Source organism: Camelus bactrianus, chromosome 3, assembly GCF_048773025.1.
Source record: "Camelus bactrianus isolate YW-2024 breed Bactrian camel chromosome 3, ASM4877302v1, whole genome shotgun sequence".
In the NCBI taxonomy this organism is placed as follows: domain Eukaryota; kingdom Metazoa; phylum Chordata; class Mammalia; order Artiodactyla; family Camelidae; genus Camelus; species Camelus bactrianus.
This window is the reverse complement of record NC_133541.1, coordinates 37,870,476-37,890,667: the sequence shown is the minus strand read 5'-3', so window position 1 is coordinate 37,890,667 and position 20,192 is coordinate 37,870,476. Positions and strand designations below refer to the sequence as shown.

Genomic DNA, 20,192 nt, shown 5'->3' with positions numbered 1-20,192 from the left:
TACCACCAAGTAGAAATCATCGTGGGCTGGACAGAGACCAAACATTCGCATGTCTTCGCGACAGAGCCCTATTACTATCCCAGCATCGCTTCGGGACTGGGCAGGGGCCAGCGCTCCCCAATAGTTGCCATGGAGGCGGCGGCAGCCGAGGTGGAGGTGGTGCCAGAGCTGTGGGAGCTGCTGCTGCTGCTGCTGCTGTTGCTGGGCAGCTTTTCAGAGTAGGAAGGAGTATGATGGTGACAATTGAGAAGGGCTGTGGTGCTAAAGGGTTGGTAGCAGAGTACGGGGTGCCCAGGCTGAACAGTCTCATTTTCCCCAACTCATTGTGGCCCTTTTGTCTCCCGCAGTGGCATTTGGAGGGCCAGTGGTGCTGGCTTCCCGGCTTGTGCTGACCGGAGTCTCCTTCCTACCAGCTCAGGGTGGGGGCTGGGCTCTGCCTCTGGGTCCTCAGGTTGGGGATGTGTTGGTGCCCCGGGGGCATACAGGGGGGCAGGCACATTTTGTCCTCTGTGTCTCCCTGGAAAATAGGCTCATTTTTTTTTATCTGTCCTTTTTGGCCTGGACCGGCTGAGCTGCTAGTATCTTGCATTGTCCAGGTCCATTTGAGCAGAACCGAATCCATGGGGGTAGAGTCTGGGTGATATTCAGCCAGGAGTCAATGTAGGGGAATTGATCTGGGTGGCCTGGGGTTCCAGTGATTATTTGATAGACTGCTCGCACTCTTGCTAGGTCCAGAGTTCCTCCTGAGGGCCACCCGACTCCAAAGGCCGGCCATTCAAGCTCGCACAAAGAGCAGAGCCTGCCAGGGGTCATTCAAATTCCAGTCTCCTGAGAACCCCTTTTTGAAATTCTTAATCATGCAGTCTAGAGTGGTGGGTTTTGACTTAGAGCCTCCCATTCTTTTTAGATGTTTGGGAAGGTAGCCTTTATATCTTTTCTTTTTTCACTCCTCAAAACACTGGAGTTCCCAGAGAGACTGCTCTCTTGCTGGGTCTGTGAGTTGTTTGAAGGCTAATTTGGTCAGGGAGTCTGGGTTCAAGTCACAGCTGATATCTCTGGAGCTCAAGACCTCAAGCAGCTCCAGGGGCTTTCTTCATTAAATCCTCTCTATATCATGAACTAACGTATCGGGGGCATGGGACTGACGGCGGATGGTAAAACAAATGGACTAGAAAAGGGACCTCCAAGGCCAGGTGAGCCCAGTCCTGAACGAATTCGTTTCTAAACTTAAGTCCTGGGGGTCTGAGGCTAGGCAAAAGGGGCACTACTTGGGTCAGTTCAGTAGGGGAACAATAAGTCTCGGGTGTTCTGTGATAGAATCAGGTAGGAGATTTTCTCAAAGAAATAGCGTCCTAGCCTCTGAGGGCACAGGGGCATTGACTCATTGACTGTCTATGTCCTTTTCCCTCCCAGTGTAGCCACCCTGTGCCGGTGTCGCAGACAAGACAAGGGATAGTTTTCGTTGCTTCCACCTGGCCGCTCCCCTCACAGGGACGAAGGTGCCTCTTAGCTTTGGCAGGTCAGTATAAGCCACTGACTCCGATCGGGACCCTGAGGAACTGATACCGCCCTGAGCCGTGTGAGGTCACCACAGAACCGCAGGTTGGGACTCACTCAAACTCCATAGCAGAATGCCGTGGAGCTACAAACTCGAGCCTGATGGCATGCTTCACAGGCCACTCATTCACTCACACACACACACACACAGACAGAGGTTAACAACAGTCCTCCCACCAATACCAATATCCTGTTTCCTGTAGGAGGGGATCCGCCTCCTCTTCTGTCCACTGGGACAGGACCTGATTTCCCCATCTGAAATACCATCAGATGGAGAGCTTGTAGGAGGGGATCAGCCTCCTCTTCTGTCCAATGGGACAGGACCTGATTCCTCCTGGGGGTTCCTACCTTGTCCGGACGGCCACCTGGTGAGTCTGTCCGTCCCTCCACGGAGTATGGCTCTGGTTATAGCCCAGCCACCTGGGGGTCCGAGTTGCCGTCACGAAGGAGAACCCAGAATACCGTTGTGCGGAGCCACCAGTCCAGTGACTCAAGGGGCCGGCGTGGTTGTATCTCGCTGGGGCCTCCAGAAATGTTACGGAAACAACAGGCCAGCCAAGAAACAAGCACCACTCAGAGGGTTGGAGTACTCAGATGTATTAAGCCCGCGGGCTCAGAGGGGCTTCTGCTCCGAAGCTCTGAGCACCTCCAAGATGTGTGCATGAGGTTTTATAGGGTGAAGTACAAGCTTGGGGTATCTGGCCAATAGGCATGGAACAGCTTTAGCAGCATCATTATCATAAAAGTGGAGGCAGGGAGGCGGAAACCAACATTCCAAAGCCAGATATATATCTTTGAAAACCCAGCTGGCTAGCAAAAAAACATGAACAGCAAACCAACACTAATTAACCTAGATTTACAAGTTAGTCCAGCAGAACTCAGATCAGTATTCCAATATTTAGATTTGTGAGTTATCTTGTTAGCCCAGCCCAGCCTCTCCTTCACATTCCTAGACTTGTGAGTTATCTTGTTAGACCAGCCCCATTTTTCCTTCACAATGAGAATTTGGATCCATAATAATAAAAATACCACCATGAAACAGTAAGACACTGGTTATGTAACAGCAATAGTTAATGCCTGTAATTCAAGAGCAGTAAGTAGTCTCTCAAAAAATAACCACTTTGATTTAAATGAGTACAAAGCTTAAAGGGAAAAATTTTTATTTTTTCAATGAAGAATAAATATGTTCTTTAAACACTAATTGTAACATAAATAGCATTTTTAATGTCTAACTATTCATAATGTTGTCTTAATTTTCTCCAATTCTTAGCCAGAAGACATGACTTTACAAGTTCTAAAAGCATATTGGAAAGGGAAGGAGGCCCAGCCATGAAGACTCTATAAAAGATATGATGCTGACAGTCTCCATAATTGAATAAATGAATAATTATGGATGTTAAAGCTAAAATTGTTATTCCAACACAGGACTTTGCTTTTTAAAAAATCTTATCAATATTAAATATTCATATATATAAAATATTTTAATTAATTTTAACTATTGTTTGAGTCCTTTACAATGAGAATTGTCACCTATTATTTGTACATTTTAAGCCTTAAAAAAAAGCAACAGTACTAAATTATACCCAGAGACAGAGCTGGAAAAATTGTAGTAGAAAAAAAAAGGGTTGAGAACCACTGATCTACTTGCAGAGACAGGAGCATGGACAGTGACAGCAAATATCACCTGGCAAGCGCTGTGATTATCATAGTGCCAGGAGAGCACAGAGCGTCCAAGGAGAGGTATAAACTGACGACTGGGGAAAGACAACAAGCATTGTGAGGATGATGATGCTCCTTAATCTAATGCCTGACTGTCCTCCAATGCCTTTTCCATTTCCTCTCACACACCAGAGAACCACCTCACGTGATTGCTTGTTGGTAGTAAATGCAAACAAATGGGAAGTGCCTCCCAGGCACTTAGAAATAAGTTCAGTTGAGAGTTCAACTAGCAAAATCTGTGCACAAAGTCATGCTCCTAGTTAACTGTGGCAGTAAATCAAGAATGTATGAGCTAAAGAGCAACTGAAGAGCTTGAGTTCACTCCAAACTCCAGCCAACGAAGCCTGGGTACAAACTCAGAGAGTTGGATCTGCAAAATCATCATTGCCATTTAGTTGCAGGAATCTATTCAACTAATTGTATCTTACATGAAAGGAGACTTTGAGAATAGAAAGGAGATGTCACCTCAGACAGTAAAACATTGTTGGGTAAAAAAGACAAAAGTTGTCGGTGTTCATCTGGTACAGTCCACAAGAGGAAATTGATGAAGTTTCCTGTTGCTGGAGCCATATGTATACAGTTGACCCTTGAACAGTGGGGGGTTAGGGACACCAGCTTTCCACACAGTCAAAAATCCACTCATACAACTTCCTTTCATGTACATGATTCCTCCCTATTCAAGATTCCACATCCTTGGGTTTAACTAACCATGAGTGGTTAGTACTATAATATTCACTATTGAAAAAGATCCATGTATAAGTGGACCCACATAGTTCAAACCCTTGTTGTTCAGGGGTCAACTGTGCTCTGTAACAGGGCAACCATCAGACCTCACCACAGCCTTGAAGAAAGATACCTCAAATCCCCAAATCTCCACAAAGGCTCCGATTCCATGAAGCCTTTTCTGATTACTAATTTAGCAGAAGGGGAGGCCCTGAACAAGGAATGTAAGCTTTCTAGTCATTAGAAAAAATGATCCCACCTTTGTTAAATACATCAGTCTCATGAAGTCTTAAATGAGGTGAATCAGCCTCCCTGAATCTGAGCAATTCTGGGTGTAGCAAGAAGTGGGCTATAGGAGATTCACATAGATTGTTATCCTATGCTGTTAAGGTAACCATCAAATCATTTCCTTCATTTCCTGGGTCATTAGCCCTAACTTTTAAAATGCAGTAGCTCTGAATAACTGGTCTTCACTAAGAGGACACTTCCTAGAAATAGACAGTTTCTCACCAGTGGGGACTCATTTGAATACAGCATTTAATGTTCAAACAACACTATGAATATGCCATACTGGACTAAAGGACTCTAAGAATATATAGTGATGCTACTTAAGTAATTTGTGGTCTCATCTTTAAAGTAGTAGCTACTGTTAGGAGTAGAATGACTGGAAAGCAATTTAAGCAATTATTGCTGGCTATAGCAGAGTCTGGAGACAAGGTAAGAGGGAGAAAACAGAGGAGGAGACACTGCCTCTGGTGTTAAACTATCCCTGCCTCCCCACATCCTGTTTCATATGACCAAAGCAAAAGCAATAGTGTGGCTGTTCAGTTCTCTAGCAATCCCCCCATGAAACATGCCTCCTGCAGGCTGTGCTTTGGCAATTCAGTTCCCACTCAAGCTTACATCCTGGACATTGTTTCATCCGATTTCACTTGGACAAAAATGTACCACTATGTGATTTCCCCAGGGCTAGCCCTGCTTTCATTTATTAATTCACACATTCACTCAATTAATGTATGTTGATATCCATTCTTCACCACAAACCATGCAGAATATGGGACTGAGTTTTTAAAGGCTGGGCAAGAAGTAAATTCTGGGGACAGCAATATATTTTTAAGGTTGAATCATATGAAATTGCTATTTTCATAAGTCTAAAACAGTCAAATATTGGTGATTTCAGCCTAATAAATGGTATCCTTTCTTTTTGGGTGAGGAAATAATTACATACCTTGACCAAGATGAAATGAAGAGCTATCAGCATGGTGACTATACTTAATACTGTACTGTATATTTGAAAGTTGCTATGACAGTAAGACCTAAAAATTCTCATCACAAGAAGAAAAATTTGTAACTGTGTGTGGTGATGGATGTTAACTAGACTTCCTGTGGTGATCATTCACAATATACACAAATATTGAATCCTTATTTGTACACCTGAAACTAATATGTTTTTTTGTCAATTACATCCCGATTACAAAAAATAAAAGAGCTGTCAGATAACTACATTTGGTTCCAACGTCTATAGACCCATTTGAGGTGCAGGCTGCCTTCATACAATGAACATTTTGAGACAGCCAGCAGCAAGACAGGCAAAAACACAACCATGATGTGATACTGAGAATTAACAAGGTACTGATTACATTACACAAATTACATCTATGCTTAAAATCCCTGCAGACTTGATATTATCTCCACTTTACAGGTAAGTGGAGGCTCCGCAATATTATGTAACCAGCCCCCAAATCACATAGTTTGTAAGTGGCATAGCTGGATTCAAACCCATGACTGTCTTATTCCAAGGCCTAGACTTTTGCCACCAAAATCAAGCAGTAACTATTAGTGATTTACTCTCCCTGAGCTCTCCTGCCACAAAATACCAATATACACAAGAATCTCTAAGGTCTAATTTTCTATATCCTAGAGTTTCCAGAAAGATGAATCCATTACGTTCATATATATTCCCCAGCCCCGACCACTGTCCCCATGATTCCCTACCCCAATCCCAGCATTTTAAAATACTGCCAAAAGGTTGGACTCCCTGTAACTATCAACAACCAGTCTAAATAAGGAGTAATTCATGCCCTGAGTTCTGACCCACATTTTCACTGAAGAAAGAAGAAAAATCCCTTATACAATAGAAGAGGCCTAATTTGCAAGCATTTGCGGTAGGTAGCAGACGCTTTGTGGCACTCACCTCCCTGGAGCAGGTGGTGTCCTGCTTGTTCAAAGGATCTGCATCAAAGATGCTCTGCCTCCTACAGCACAAGTGAGAACCAGGATGACGGTATATAATTTATCCACATCATACTTCCTCTCTGGTTATCTAGGGGCTTTTCCTCTGCTTTTAAGCCCAGCCCAAGCCAGGGTGGCACTTACCCAACTTACGCTGGGAAGTCGATTGCATTATTATAACTTGAAAAAAACAAACCTGCTTCTGTGAGATCACTCAACTTTACAGGAAAAATGCTATCTGGAAGTGGCATAAAAAGCTAAAAGGAATGACTAAGTTTAAAATGTTCTACTCAGGGGGAGGATATAACTCAGTGATAGAGTGTGTGCTTAGCAGACACGAGGTCCTGGGTTCAATCCCCAGTACCTCCATTAAAAAATACATAAACAAACAACAAGTTTATACTATATAGCACAGAGAACTATATTCAATATCTTGCAGTAACTTATGGTTAAAAAGAATATGAAAACAAATATATGTGTGTTCCTTATGACTGAAGTATTGTGCTGTACACCAGAAACTGACATAATACTGTAAACTGACTATACTTCAATAAAATGTATTTAAAATATATAAATATACAAATTATATATATATATATATATACATGTGTATAAACCCAATTATCTCCCTCCAACCCCAAAAAACGAATTAAAAATTTCTATTAAAGAAGTCCTTACAGATGTGGTAATGGGTGAAATGCTGAGTATGTTTAGCTTGAAAAGAGAAATCTGTCATCATGTAATTATCTTGAAACAAAGAATGAGATAAAGGAAAGAAAATAATGGTAGTTAACCTGGAAAGAGATTTATAATTCTTATTTATGTATTAAGCATACTAAACTGAGAGCCCAGAGCCCCAGCTAAGCTATTAATTTAGTGGGTTATTATGATGATTAATGATAATTAAAAATATGTGGTACTCTTACTATGTGTCAGGCACAGTACTGAGAACTGGAAATTAAGTATCTCACTTAATCTTCACAACAATTCTATGACATCAGTAGTATTTTTATTCCCAATATACAGATGAGGAAAATGAGGCCAAAATAATTAAGAAACTTATCCCAAGTAAGTAGTGGAGCCAAGGACTTGGACCAAGACAGCCTGACTCTGTTTCCTATAAATCACTGGGTTAAATATGATGATTTCTAGGATCCCTTTGAACACTATAATTTTACAACCTTTTGTAACCAACTGACAAAATCATAAAGAAATCTCTTCCCTAGGGAAGAGATTATGACGCAAAAGGAAAGAAAACCAACCTAAGCTTTAAAACAAGATATACTCTCCAAGCTCGTATGTTTTATTTAAACCTATTCCTACCTTCCTTAGGCAATGTTCCACTAAGTAGGAGAATTTAGCAGAAATAAGGAGGAGAAAGAGAGGTGGTCTTTTACCTAGTAAATTTTAAGTATGAGCTATTAAAAATCTCATTATAATGTACTATCTAGGATAGATAAATTTTAGCATAAAATAGCACTTCTTTAATTTACTCAACCAATACTTAGTGAACCTATTATATGTAGAACACCCAACTAAAGGTGTTGTGTATGAAATAAAATTCTGGTTATTACATGGCTGATTACTTATATGTACTTCTCTCTCCTCTCCTGGGAAACTCCATAAAAATTATGGTAAAGGTAGAGGGAAGATACAGAGCCATAAAACTAAACAAACGGTAGAAGAAATGGTAAGACATGGCAATAAGAGAGGCCCACCAATTTTTGGAATATGACAAGTGAATCAAGGGGTAACTGAATTGGTAAAGATGAGAAAACTGAAATCTAACAAAAACCTAAAAGGGAGGCCACCAAGCAGCAACACCTAAGCCGTGAATCACATAATGGTCAGGAGTTGAGACACCAGATGTATACAACCCATCCTCATTATTCACAGAGTCATATTTAAAAACTCATCTCTCTCCAAAATTTACTTCGTGTCCCCAAAATCAATGCTTGTGGTGAACTGTGGTCATTTGCAGACACGTATGATGGCGAAAACATTGAGTTGCCAGAATCACACATTCCCAGCTGAGGTTGAACAAGGTAACACTGCTCTCATCCTGTACACAAGTGGCCTTTTTGTGGTCTGTTTATTGCATGGATTTCACATCTTTGTGCTTTCTGGTGGTAGTTTTGCTGTTTCTAATGGCACCCAAGCATAGTGCTGAAGTGCTTTCCAGTCTTCTTAAGCAGATGGCCGTGACATGCCTGACAAAGAACATACATGTATTAGATAAGCTTGGTGCAGGCCTGAGTTAATAGTGCTGTTGGCTGTGACATTAAGGTCGATGCACCAACAATATATATTAAATAAGGAATATTTAAATGGAAACATATAAAACAAGGTTATGTATTGATCAGTTGACAAAAATGTTGTGACCAGAAGCTCACAGGAACTCCACCTTGTATTTCCCCAAGGGAGAAGTGTTACTCACTAATTCAGTGCTCACAGCGACTTTATAAAACCTAATTACCATAAGTAACATCCGTGCAATCTAGGGAAGATTTGTATGAACTAAAGGAGGAGGGCAACATGGACCCGCAGGGGCCACTAAAGCTATGAAGGGCTACAGTAGGCAGTGGCGGCAGGAAAGCAAGAGGTGGAGTAGATCTGAGTGCGGGGCTGAGAGCACGGGACAGTATCAGATGGCACTGGCTAGAATGGGTAGTAAATACACTTGAAGAAAGTAACAGTGAGGTTGGAGAAGAGACGTGATCCATGCACTGCAGCCTTTCAACTGGATTCCACAAACATAATTGTGTCAGGTCCTGTGCTTGAAACTGTGGAAACAAAGCTGAGGAAGGCAGAGGTCCCAACCAGGAAAAGTTCACAACTTAAGTGGGAACACAGACATATAAACAAGGTGCTGTAAACCTTCTCCCTTGGCAAGTGCGGTTAGAGGTGTGTATAAAGTGCTACAGGAAATGGGAGCGAGGAGCCATTAATTCTGCCCTAAGGGAAGCAGATCCCAGAAAGTAACTAAGAGAAAGGGACATTTTAGCAGAACGTGTTATTGAAAGCAAATGTACAAAATTATAAAATCCCAAATATTCCTGGTAGAGACGTGTAAGAGCCAGACATTTACTGGCACCCAAGATGGGGCCTAAAGCCATGCTGGTAGCCCTCGACTATACCTCCTTCAGTGGGTCAAACGGTGGACCGTCGGAAGATATGCCCACCTGAACTCAGGATATGACCTTATTTGGAATAAGGTTTGCAGATGTAGTTAAGGTCAGGATCTCTAGATGTGACCATCCTGGATTAGGGTGGGTCCTAAAGCCAGTGACCAGTGTCTTTATAAGAAAGAACAGGAGCATCACGCACAGAGAGACACTGGAGGAAAGCTGTGTGACTACGGAAGCAGAGATCAGAGTGAGGCATCACAAGCCAAGGGACACCAGGGAAGCCAGGCCAGTAGAAGCTGGGAAAGAGGCATGGAACAGATTCTCCCTAGAGCCTGCAGACAGGACCAACCCTGTTGACAGCTTGCTTTTGGACTTTTGGCCTTCAGACTGACAAAACAGGTCTCTACTGTGGTTAGCCAGTAAGTTTGTGGTACTTTGTTACAATACCTCAGGAAAACGAATACGCCTTTCTGCCTCAGGTAACATGTGATTCATAGGCCAGGCTTACTCATCACATTCTCTTAGGAATGTGGAACTGAGTCAGGGGGACGGTGGTGGGCAATGGAACTGTCAGCTCATGGGTGCTAGCAGCCATGTTTTAGATGGGCAAGAAAGAAAGGTCAAGAAGGCAGTGAGGAAAAGCAAAGAGATAAGCAAAGGTGAGAGTCCATGTGACGACAGTTTGATAACCGACTTACCAGCTGCTTGTGTGGAATACATGAGTCCCTGATGTAGTCCCTGTCTGAGGATGTCCATAACATATCCTATTATGTCACTGAAATAATCTGCTGCTGACTGAAGTTAGATCAAACCAGTTTTTGTTCCTTGCAACCAAATGAGTCCCAATTTAACAATGATGCTCGGGAGCAATTTAGTTTAAAGAAAATATAAGGAGGTGGAAATAAAATGCTAATTTCTAAACTGATGAACAATTTCAAAGTGTAAACTGACCAGGAAAGAAAAGGTAACAGCTGGAAAATGTTAGTAAGAAAAAGGCTCTCTGCAGAATGAATGAAATAATGCCACTTGCAGCAATATGAATGGACCTAGAGATTATCATATTAAGTGAAGTTAAGTCAGAGAAAGACAAATATCATATATTGCTTACATGTGGAATCTAAAAAAAGATACAAATTTTATTTTCAAACCAGAAATAGACTCACAGACATAGAAACAAACTATGGTTAGCAAAGGGGAAAGGGCAGGGGAGGAATAAATTAGGAGTTTGAAATTAGTAGATAAACAATACTGTATATAATAGATAAACAACTAGGACCTATTGTATAGCATAGGGAGTTATATTCAATTTCTTGTAATAAGCTATAATGGAAAAGAATCTGAAAAAATATTTATAAATTGTTACCAAGAGTAGGTAATATGGAATTCTAATAAAAGTGTGATTTTACAATAGAACAACAACAACAAAAAAGTCTATGAATAAAGAGCAAATTTTCTTTGATAATATAGCATGTTGATTATTTTAGACCCCAGACTAGATATTCAAATCAGAGGAGGGGATGAAAAAGGAGAGATTATCAAATGGTCTGGAGATTCAACAAGCACAGCTCTCCAGACCACCGCCTCACATTCCTCCAACGGGTAGGCCTATGGTCCCTGGTCCCTCTGCCTTAGATCAGGTCTCTGTATCTCCACGCCAGATTACTTGATTCCTTCCATCTCTAAACGTCTATTAGCATCTACTATGTGCTTGGTTCTAAAATTTAAACATAAGTAAATAGCATTTACAATATTGATTATATAATCAGTAACCACAGCAGACTCAAATCATGTTTTGCATGTATTAAAAAAAAAAACAGAAATGTAATCGCAAGTCCCTTAAATTGTAATGCTAGATTGAGATTGTTTCAAAAATCAGAGTCAATTATCTTTTTCTAAATGCTAACAATTCCTCAAAATTATGCCGCATTTTCTTTCTTCCTATGTGGACGATGAATTTCTAGTATAACTCTTTATTTTTCCAAGATAATAGAAGTTTTTGTTTTCTATTATCTTGTTGACATGAGGAGTCTATACCTTTATCTAATACTAAAATCATTCAAATTCTTCATCACATATTTTGTTAAAGCAAATTCATCTTCTTTTTGAAGAGTTTCCTCAGAGCCAGCTGCAGTGACGTTTTGGCGCAGGAACGCGGATGCAGTGAAGAATACACGGGAAGTGAGGAAGCAGCATGACTCTTGAAGGAAGTTTAACTCGGAAACAAAAGCTGCAAAAAAGGATACATTGGTGGGATGCAGAGTAGAGGGAATGTATCTGTGTATTTGTCCTCTCAGAATTAAGAGTGGGCTTGAATGTAGATAGGTGTGTAGACTGGAGCCCTTCCCACCTGAGGGCCCCACTTAAATAGGAGAAATGGCCATCTGCTAAGAGAAAGGATCTAAGGACAGTGGTAACATCTGGAACAGCAAATGAAAAGAACATATGGAGACCAGATTCCTCTGGGGACAAGGATGGCTGAGTGGCATCCAGGATCCTACCCGACTGAGAAATGAAACATCCTTATTCTCAGATGCTCACTGCTGAAAAATAGCCTCCAATTTCTGTGGCACTCATCTGAAAACTTTGGCTCTTTGATATTATTTCAAAAGACAAATACTACTGTGTAAATCAAAGAATGTTTTCCTGGCACCACTCAAAAAGAGGTTATAAATCTCTTACCACCTCTTTTAAACTCCTGACTCCCTCTTTTTGCTGCTTTAATAATAATAGCTGGAGGCAATTATATAACAATCTGCAAATTAATTAATAATCATAGTCCTATTATTACTTTAAGAATCACTGGCCTTTCTCATTTGGGTTCCTGATCCACACCACAAAACAAAAAATAATTTAAATGACTATTCCATTCTCCAAAGAATGGAATATAATTAGTGCCAATCCAGATGTATAGAAGAGAAGATCATTCATATCATTTATAATATTATATACAGTGTGCTTTTGGGGCATTAGGCTGAATTCTCTCACAGAACTCCTGCTGAGAAAGGCAAGTTGAGGTAGATATCCAAAAGGATAGTTGGAATGACTAAATTTTGAGCAATTACAATATCCTTGAAATACATCTGTAGTCTTGTACACTGACTTGTAAAAGAATAACACTCCTTTAGAATTATAAATTCTGGTTTATTTTCAAAAAGTTAAATTTCTAAATTATTATAGTTATGCCTTCTATAATTCTTACTCCTAAATAAATCTGTACCTGCAAGAAGGAATGATTTCATTTCCAAGACTTGGGATCTTAATAGGCTAATCGAGAAATGTGCTTGTGGTTCCACTAATTCAAAATTCTACTCCTGCAGTTCCACTAACTGCAAAAGAAAAACTGCTGTAAAACTCCAAAACCACTGTGCAAACAATCCCACTTTCATTGGAACAATGATGCGAATGAGGCATTTTAAAGTGGGTTTCTGAAATTTACTCTCCTGAAATGTAGAAGAGTCAAATAACAACTTTCCAAACAAACTCTCATAAGTAGACTCCCTTACATTATCGTGCCAAACACTAATGCAGTATCATGCTTTCTGGGAAACTCCACAAATCTTTCAAGCATTCACCTCATTAATTAATCTTCAAAAATGTCCTTTAAGACCCATGGATGGAAAACATTTGCATTTTCACATAACTAAGCATCTCCCACAAATACAAAATGTTTTTTCCACATTATTATAACTAAAAAAAAAAAGTATCATGGGGAACAGATGTACTCATTTCTTCTTTCATTGTTTTATTATCAGCTGAGAACCAGTCACTTTATTCCATAATGTTTTTCGAAGTATGGTACATGGATCAGCCATGTGAGCATTAACTAGGAGCTTTTTTAGAAGTGCAGATTCTCAGGCTTTCTTGGACCTGCATCTCAATATGAGTTCTCTGCCCAATCCTGCTTCCTACCCCTCCCTTTCACAGGCATGGATAAATATGCTATGCCACAAAGTCAAGCAACCACAGCAAAGTCCCACAGTACAAGAGAAAACCTGTCATGTGTTTGTGCAGCTCAGCATTTGGCAGTATGTTAGACACTCCATAAATATTTATCGAATGAATGAATGAATGAATGAATGAATGAATGAATGAATGAATGAAGAGTCTGTGTCTTGCAAACTCACAGCAATCTTTCATATCCAAACTATATATCTTCTATACTCGTGTTTCTCAACTTTTAAAAATCCACTCTCACATTTGCTAAACATAAAAAATCCCCACATTAATGGCCTACCAGAACAGGTGTACCTATTTCCAGGTGTTATACTCCTTACCTGAGTCTCTACACATGATGACTAGCATTTGAGAAAAACTTGTCAAGAGATGGATGAATAAAACCCAAAGGTAATTTAGATAGTGAACTATCAAACAGGAACTTTAAAATAACAGCTGTATTAATAGCCTGGGGAAATAATGTTTAAACGGTGTCTAAGAAGCTTTTCTCATTATACCTTGTCCCATAGGATAATTTTGAGATGTTAATGTCCCACTCTCTGATTTTCCCTCCTTCCTCATTACAAGCAAGATACCAGGATCCTTGTTATTTCTTTGACTCAGGTGTGAGAACAGAAATGTCTGGAAATGTCCACTTAAACTCAATGACTCTTCCAGTCTTTAGGGAGAGCCCAGATTAATGGGAGAGGCACCTCAAAGAAAGAAGAGGGGAAATCTAGAAAGGAAGCAGAGAATAAGAGGAAGAAAACCTCCACACAGCCCCAGACTGGGGAGAGGTCAGGGATTTGTAGATTTCAAAAGATTTATCTGAAGGGCTTCCCCAGGGCTTTTGTGGTGCTTATGACCCTAGAACCTCAGCACAAGTCTGAGTTCATGTGTTGCGATGAGGGTGATCCCCAACAGTACCAGAGATCAGATTTCCTGCCATTCCAACAGTGACAGAGTGTAACTAGACAGATTGTAATCATTTTGTAATGTACATAAATGTTGAATCATTATGTTGTGCACCTGAAACTAATGTTTTGTGTCAATTACACTTCAACTAAACACAGTATTTTTAAATGTCTCCCAATGATCTTGTCTTTTGTTATTGATGCCCTGTGTAATGCACTCCTGAGGGTAGGTTGGAACCAATGACTAACTTCTAATTAACAGAACACAGCAAAAGTGATGGGATGTCACTTCTGAGATCAGGTAATAAAATTTTGACGTCTGTCTTTCTCACATTCTTTCCTGCCCTGTTGCTTGCTCACTCTGATGATACCAGAGGCCACACTGTAAACTGTGCTATGGAGACGCACATGTGGCAAGGAACTCACAGGGCAGCCTTTGGTAACAGCTGGTAAGAAACTGAAATCTCAAGTCCAGCCACCTGAGAGGAACTAAATCTTTCCAACCACCACCTGAGTGAGCTTGGAAGCAGATCTTTACCTAGTAATAAAGTCCTGAGGTGATCATCCCAGCCAACACCTTGATTGCAGCTTTGTCAGGGACCCAGAACCAGAGGACCCAGCTAAGCCATGCCCAGATTCCTAAGCCACAGAAATGGTGAGATGATAAATGGTTTTTTTAGGCCACTTAGTTTGGGGGTAATTTATTATGCAGTAGCAGATAACTAAAACAGATTTCAAGAGAGAAAGTAGAAAAAAGAATGTGCTAATATACATTTATCTATAGGTGATATTTCTATAGAAAGCAAATCTAGCCAGTGGTTCTTAAGTAGAGGTGCACATCAGAATAACTCAGGGCTAAGGGGAGTGTCAGAAGAGGGAAATAAAAGGAAAAGGTAGAGTAGAGTAATAAAGAATAAAGAAGAAATAGTCCATTTTGTTCCAATGAGATTCCACTGCCTGAGCCTCTGGTTCAGTCCACAGCTGGGGAGGTTGTCAGGGCTAGTGTCCCAAGATTTGATCTTGTTACAAAAGGGCTTTGGCTCACATTTCTTCTGCAGTCCTTCAAGATCCTTTGGTTTCCTGCTATTTGCCACTTAAATTTGGTTTCCAAATTACACTGAAGATAAATGAAAGTGAAGAGGGACACCATTGTGGTATCATCAAAATCTTATCCTCAGTCCTTGTTCCTGGACAGGCTTAGAAGTCAGATTTTGGGAAATGGCTCCAGTTGGATCCTTAGAACATTCCATGGTTTAATTAATTTGTTCTGCCCTGGTAGAACTTATAAAACAGCTGATAACACAGAGTACAGTGAAATGTCTCTTTCATATGTGTAGTCTCTTCAAAACTCCCTGCAATTAGGCCCATGAGCCAGCCAAACAGGTAAAGTCTCATTTCAGTCATATCATGTTTCCCAAAACTATTAAGCAAGATCTTAAGTCATTCCCAGAAAGGCATGGCATGCCTCGAGGTTCTAACAATCCCTAGAAAACACCAGTAAGGGGGAAAAAAAGAGAAGGAAGGGAGGGAAGGAGGAAAGGAGGAGAAAGAAGAAAAGAAAAAGAAAAGAACCCTTACTCTTCTCAGGTGGCCAAGAAATAATTTACTTAGCCATAACAATAATTTATGAAGCTCTCATAATTAAATATGGGGTAACAATCATTAAAGAAAAATTAGACAGTGGCCTCCCTGCTTCAGAATGTACTGTACACCTCAATCTGTCTCATCAGAACATGTTAGAAAGGTCTGAAACAGCTAAGCCGAAGACATAAACAGCCAAAGTCAAGATTTTATGTAAGCAATGTTTATGAAGACTAGTAAGATAATATAATGTATCTCACCAAACTTAAGACATTTTTATTCTATACTTTTTAATTGAAGTATAGTTGATTTAAAATATATTATTTTCAGGCATACAACATAGTGATTCAATATTTTTATAGATTATACTCCATTTAAAGTTATTATAAAGTATTGGCTATGTTCCCTGTGCCATACAGTATATCTTTGTAGCTTAATTTATTCATAGTAGCTTATACCTCCTAATTCCCTACCCCTATCTTTTCCCTCCCCCATTTCCCTCTCCCCATGGTAGCCACTAGCTTGTTCTCTGTAACTGAGAGCCTATTTCTATTTTGCTATATTCACTCATTTATTTTTTAGATTCCACATTAAAGTGATAACACAGCATTTGTCTTTCTCTGTCTCACTTACTTCACTAAGCATAATATCCTCCAGGTCCAAGCATTTTGTTGCAAATGGCAAATTTTGTTTTTTATAGCTAACATGATATATACACATACATGTGTGTGTGTGCGTGTGTGTGTGTGTATCACCTACATCTTCTTTATCCATTTATCTGTTGATGAACACTTAGATTGCTTCCATATCTTGGCTACTGCAAATAATGCTGCTTTAAACACTGGAGTACATGTATCTTTTCAAATTAGTGTTTTTGTTTTCATCAGATATATACCCAGGAGTGGAACTGCTGGATTGTATGGTATTTCTAGCTTTTAGTTTTTTGAGAAAACTCTGTACTGTTTTCCATAGTGCTTGCACCAAGTTACATTCCCACCAATAGCAATATAAGGGTTACCTTTTCTCCAGATCATCACCACCATTTGTTACTTGTAGACTTTTAAATGACAGCTATTTGACAGGTGTGAGATGATACCTCATTGTGGTTTTGATTGGCATTTCCCTGATGATCAGCAATACTGAGCATCTTTTCATGTGCCTGTTGGCCATCTGTATATCTTCTTTGGAAAAATGTCTATTCAGGTCTTCTGCCTATTTTGTAATCTGGCTGTTAGTTTTCTTTGATATTGACTTGTATGAGCTGTTTATATATTTTGCATATTAACCCCTTATCAGTCATATTTGTAAAAATTTTCTCCCATCCAGTAGGTTGTCTTCTCATTTTTTCAATTCCTTTGCTGTGTAAAAGCTTTTAAGTTTAGTAAGGTCTCATTTGTTTATTTTTGCTTGTTTCCTTTGCCTTAAGAGGCAGGTCAAAAAAATATATATTTCTATGATTTATGTTAAAGAGTGTTCTGCCTAAGTTTTCTTCTAGGAGTTTCATGGTTTCTGGTCTTACAATTAGGTAATCCATTTTGAATTTATTTTTGTATAGGGTGTGAGAAAATTTTTAATTTCATTCTTTTTCATGTAGCTGTCCAGTTTTTCCAACACTCCTTATTGAAGAAATTGTCTTTTTCCCATTGTGTATTCTTGCCTTGTCATAGACTAAATGAACATAAATGTGTATTTCTGGGCTCTCTATTCTGTTCCATTGAACTATATGTCTATTTTTCTGCCAGTGCCATACTGTTTTGATTACTGTCACTTCAGTATAGTCTGAAGTCAGGGACCATAATACCTCCAGGTTTGTTCTTTTTTCTCAAGATTGCTTTGAATATTCAGGATCTTTTGTGGTTTCATATAAATTTTAGTATTATTTGTTCTAGTTCTCTGAAAAATGTCCTGAGTATTTTGACAGGGAATCCATTAAGTCTGTAGATTGCATTGGGTGGCATGGGAAGTTTAACAAAATTCTTCCATTTTATGAACATGGGATACCTTTCCATTTCTTTGTATCATTTTTAATTTCCTTCATCAGTGTCTTACAGTTTTCAGAGTATAGGACTTTCACCTCCTTGGTTAAGTTTATTCCTAGATATTTTATTCTTTTTTTTTTTTTTTTTTTTTTGATGTGATTTTAAACAGAATTGTTTTTCTTGCTTTTTCTCTCTGAAATCTCATTATTAGTGGTTAGAAAAACAACAGATTTCTATATAGCAATCTTGTATCCTGCAACTTTAGTGAATTCATTTATTAGCTCTAACAGTTTTTTGGTGCAGAATTTAATATATATAGTATTATGTCATCTGCAAATAGCAACAGTTTTACTTCTTCCCTTCCAATTTGGATGCCTTTTATTTCTATTGTTGATTGCTGTGGCTAGGACATCCAACACTATATTAAATCAAAGTGATGAAAGTGGACCTCCTTGTCTTGTTCCTGATTTTAGAGGAAAAGCTTTCAGTTTTTCACTGTTGACTATATTAGCTGTGAGTTTATCATAAATGCCCTATATTATGTTGAGATATGTTCCTACTATACCAACTTTGATGAGAGTTTTTATCATGAATGGATGTTGAATTTTGTCAAATGTGTTTGTTGCATCTATTGAGATGATCATGTGATTGTTATCCTCCCTTTTCTTAATGTGGTATATCACATTGATTGATTTACAAATACTGAGCCATCCTTGCATCCCTGGAATAAATCCCACTTGATCATAGTGTATGATCCTTTTCATATATTGTTGATTTTGGTTTGCTAACATTTTGTTGAGGATTTTGTATCTATGTTTATCAGAGATATTGGCTTGTTAATTTCTTCTTTTGTAAAGGGTTTCATCTGGTTTTGGTATCAGGGTAATGGTTGCCTCATAGAATCAATTTGGGAGTGTTCCCTTATCTTCAATTTTTTGTAATAGTTTGAGAAAGATAGGTATTAACTCTTCTTTATATGTTTCCCCTTTGGGCCAGGACTTTTGTTTGCTGGGAGGTTTTTTAAATTACAAATTCAATTGCATTACTAGTGATTGGTCTGTTCAGATTGTCTATTTCTTCCTGATTCAGTCCTAGAAGACTGTATGTTTCTAGAAATTTGTCCATTTCTTCTAGGTTGTCCAATTTGTTGGCATATAACTTCACAGTATTCTCTTTAGATTTTTTGTAGCTCTGAGATATCAGTTGTTAGTTCTCCTCTTTCATTTCTTATTTTATTGTGGTTCTCTTTTTTCTTCATGAGCCTGGCTAATGGCTTATCAATTTTATTTTTTTCAAAAAACAGCTCTTGGTTTCACTGATCTTTTCTCTTTTTTTTCCTGGTTTCTATTTTATTTCATCTGATCTTTACTGTTTCCTTCCTTTTGCTGACTTTGTGCTTTGTCTGTTCTTTTTCTAATTCCTTTAGTTGGCAGGTTAGGTTGTTTGAGATTCTTCTTATTTCCTGAGGTAGGCCTATATTGCTATATACTTCTTTTTGAACTGCTTTTGCTGTATCCCATGAAAATGAATATATGTATGTTCATGTATGACTGAAGCATTATGCTGTACACCAGCAATTGACATAACATTGTAAACTGTCCATACTTCAATTAAAATATATACATATATATATATATATACACACACACACACACACACATCAAAAAAAGAATATAGAGTCCTTTTATTCACATTGAGGAACATTTTGCAGGTTAGTTTTTTTGTAAATTACATGTGTATGCCCCTATAGCTTCCCTCCAGCTATACAATTAAATTAGCTTATTTATTAAGCCTCACTTTCAACTTTCAACTCTAACTTTAAAACATGTTTGGTAATATTTTAAAACCACAAATACTTCTTGAGCACTTTCTCAGTGCCAAGAAAAAGTCCCTGCCTTCCCAGAGTTTACAGTCTAAACTTAGTCTAGACTTCAGAGTTGCAATGTTGCTATGGTTGCCATACCCACTAGCCACATAGGTCTACTGAGTACCTGAAACATGGCTAGTACACCTGAGAAACTGAATTTTTAATTTTATTTTAATCTAAATTTAAGTTTATAAACTGAGACTTGATTCATCTTGGAAAACTTTTATGTTTGGAACAATTTGAGTATATGAATCTATACTGGGTATGTGAAACAATGTTGTATTAGGTATATTTTATAAAATCTAAATACTCATCAACTATTTCTAATGAAAACAGGATTCAGATTGAAATATAAGGTAGTGTAAAATATGTACCGGATTTCAAAGATTAAGTACAAAAATGTAAGATACATCAATTTTTATATTAATATTGAAATATTTGAGATAGGCTGATCACATATGTGGCTCACATATTTTTATCAGACATCACTGCTCTAGAGCAATGATTTGCCTATGAAAGGTTTAAATCTAGGGCTTCTTAAGAAGCTCTACTGCACCTC

General features: G+C 38.8%; 1 protein-coding gene across 2 annotated transcripts in view; it reads right to left on the bottom strand.

The window, feature by feature from the left end:
* The window catches only part of IL31RA (interleukin 31 receptor A), a 78,111-nt gene that overhangs the window by 53,720 nt on the left and 4,199 nt on the right, over nucleotides 1-20,192 (bottom strand). Inside the window, exon 1 of one of the 2 annotated variants that reach the window (XM_074358484.1) lies at nucleotides 6,194-6,314. The exons of the other annotated variant lie outside the window; for it this stretch is intronic. The gene's annotated coding sequence lies outside the window, so the exon portion shown is untranslated. Of the gene's footprint in view, nucleotides 1-6,193; nucleotides 6,315-20,192 lie in introns of those variants that run through there. 2 annotated transcript variants of the gene reach the window in all.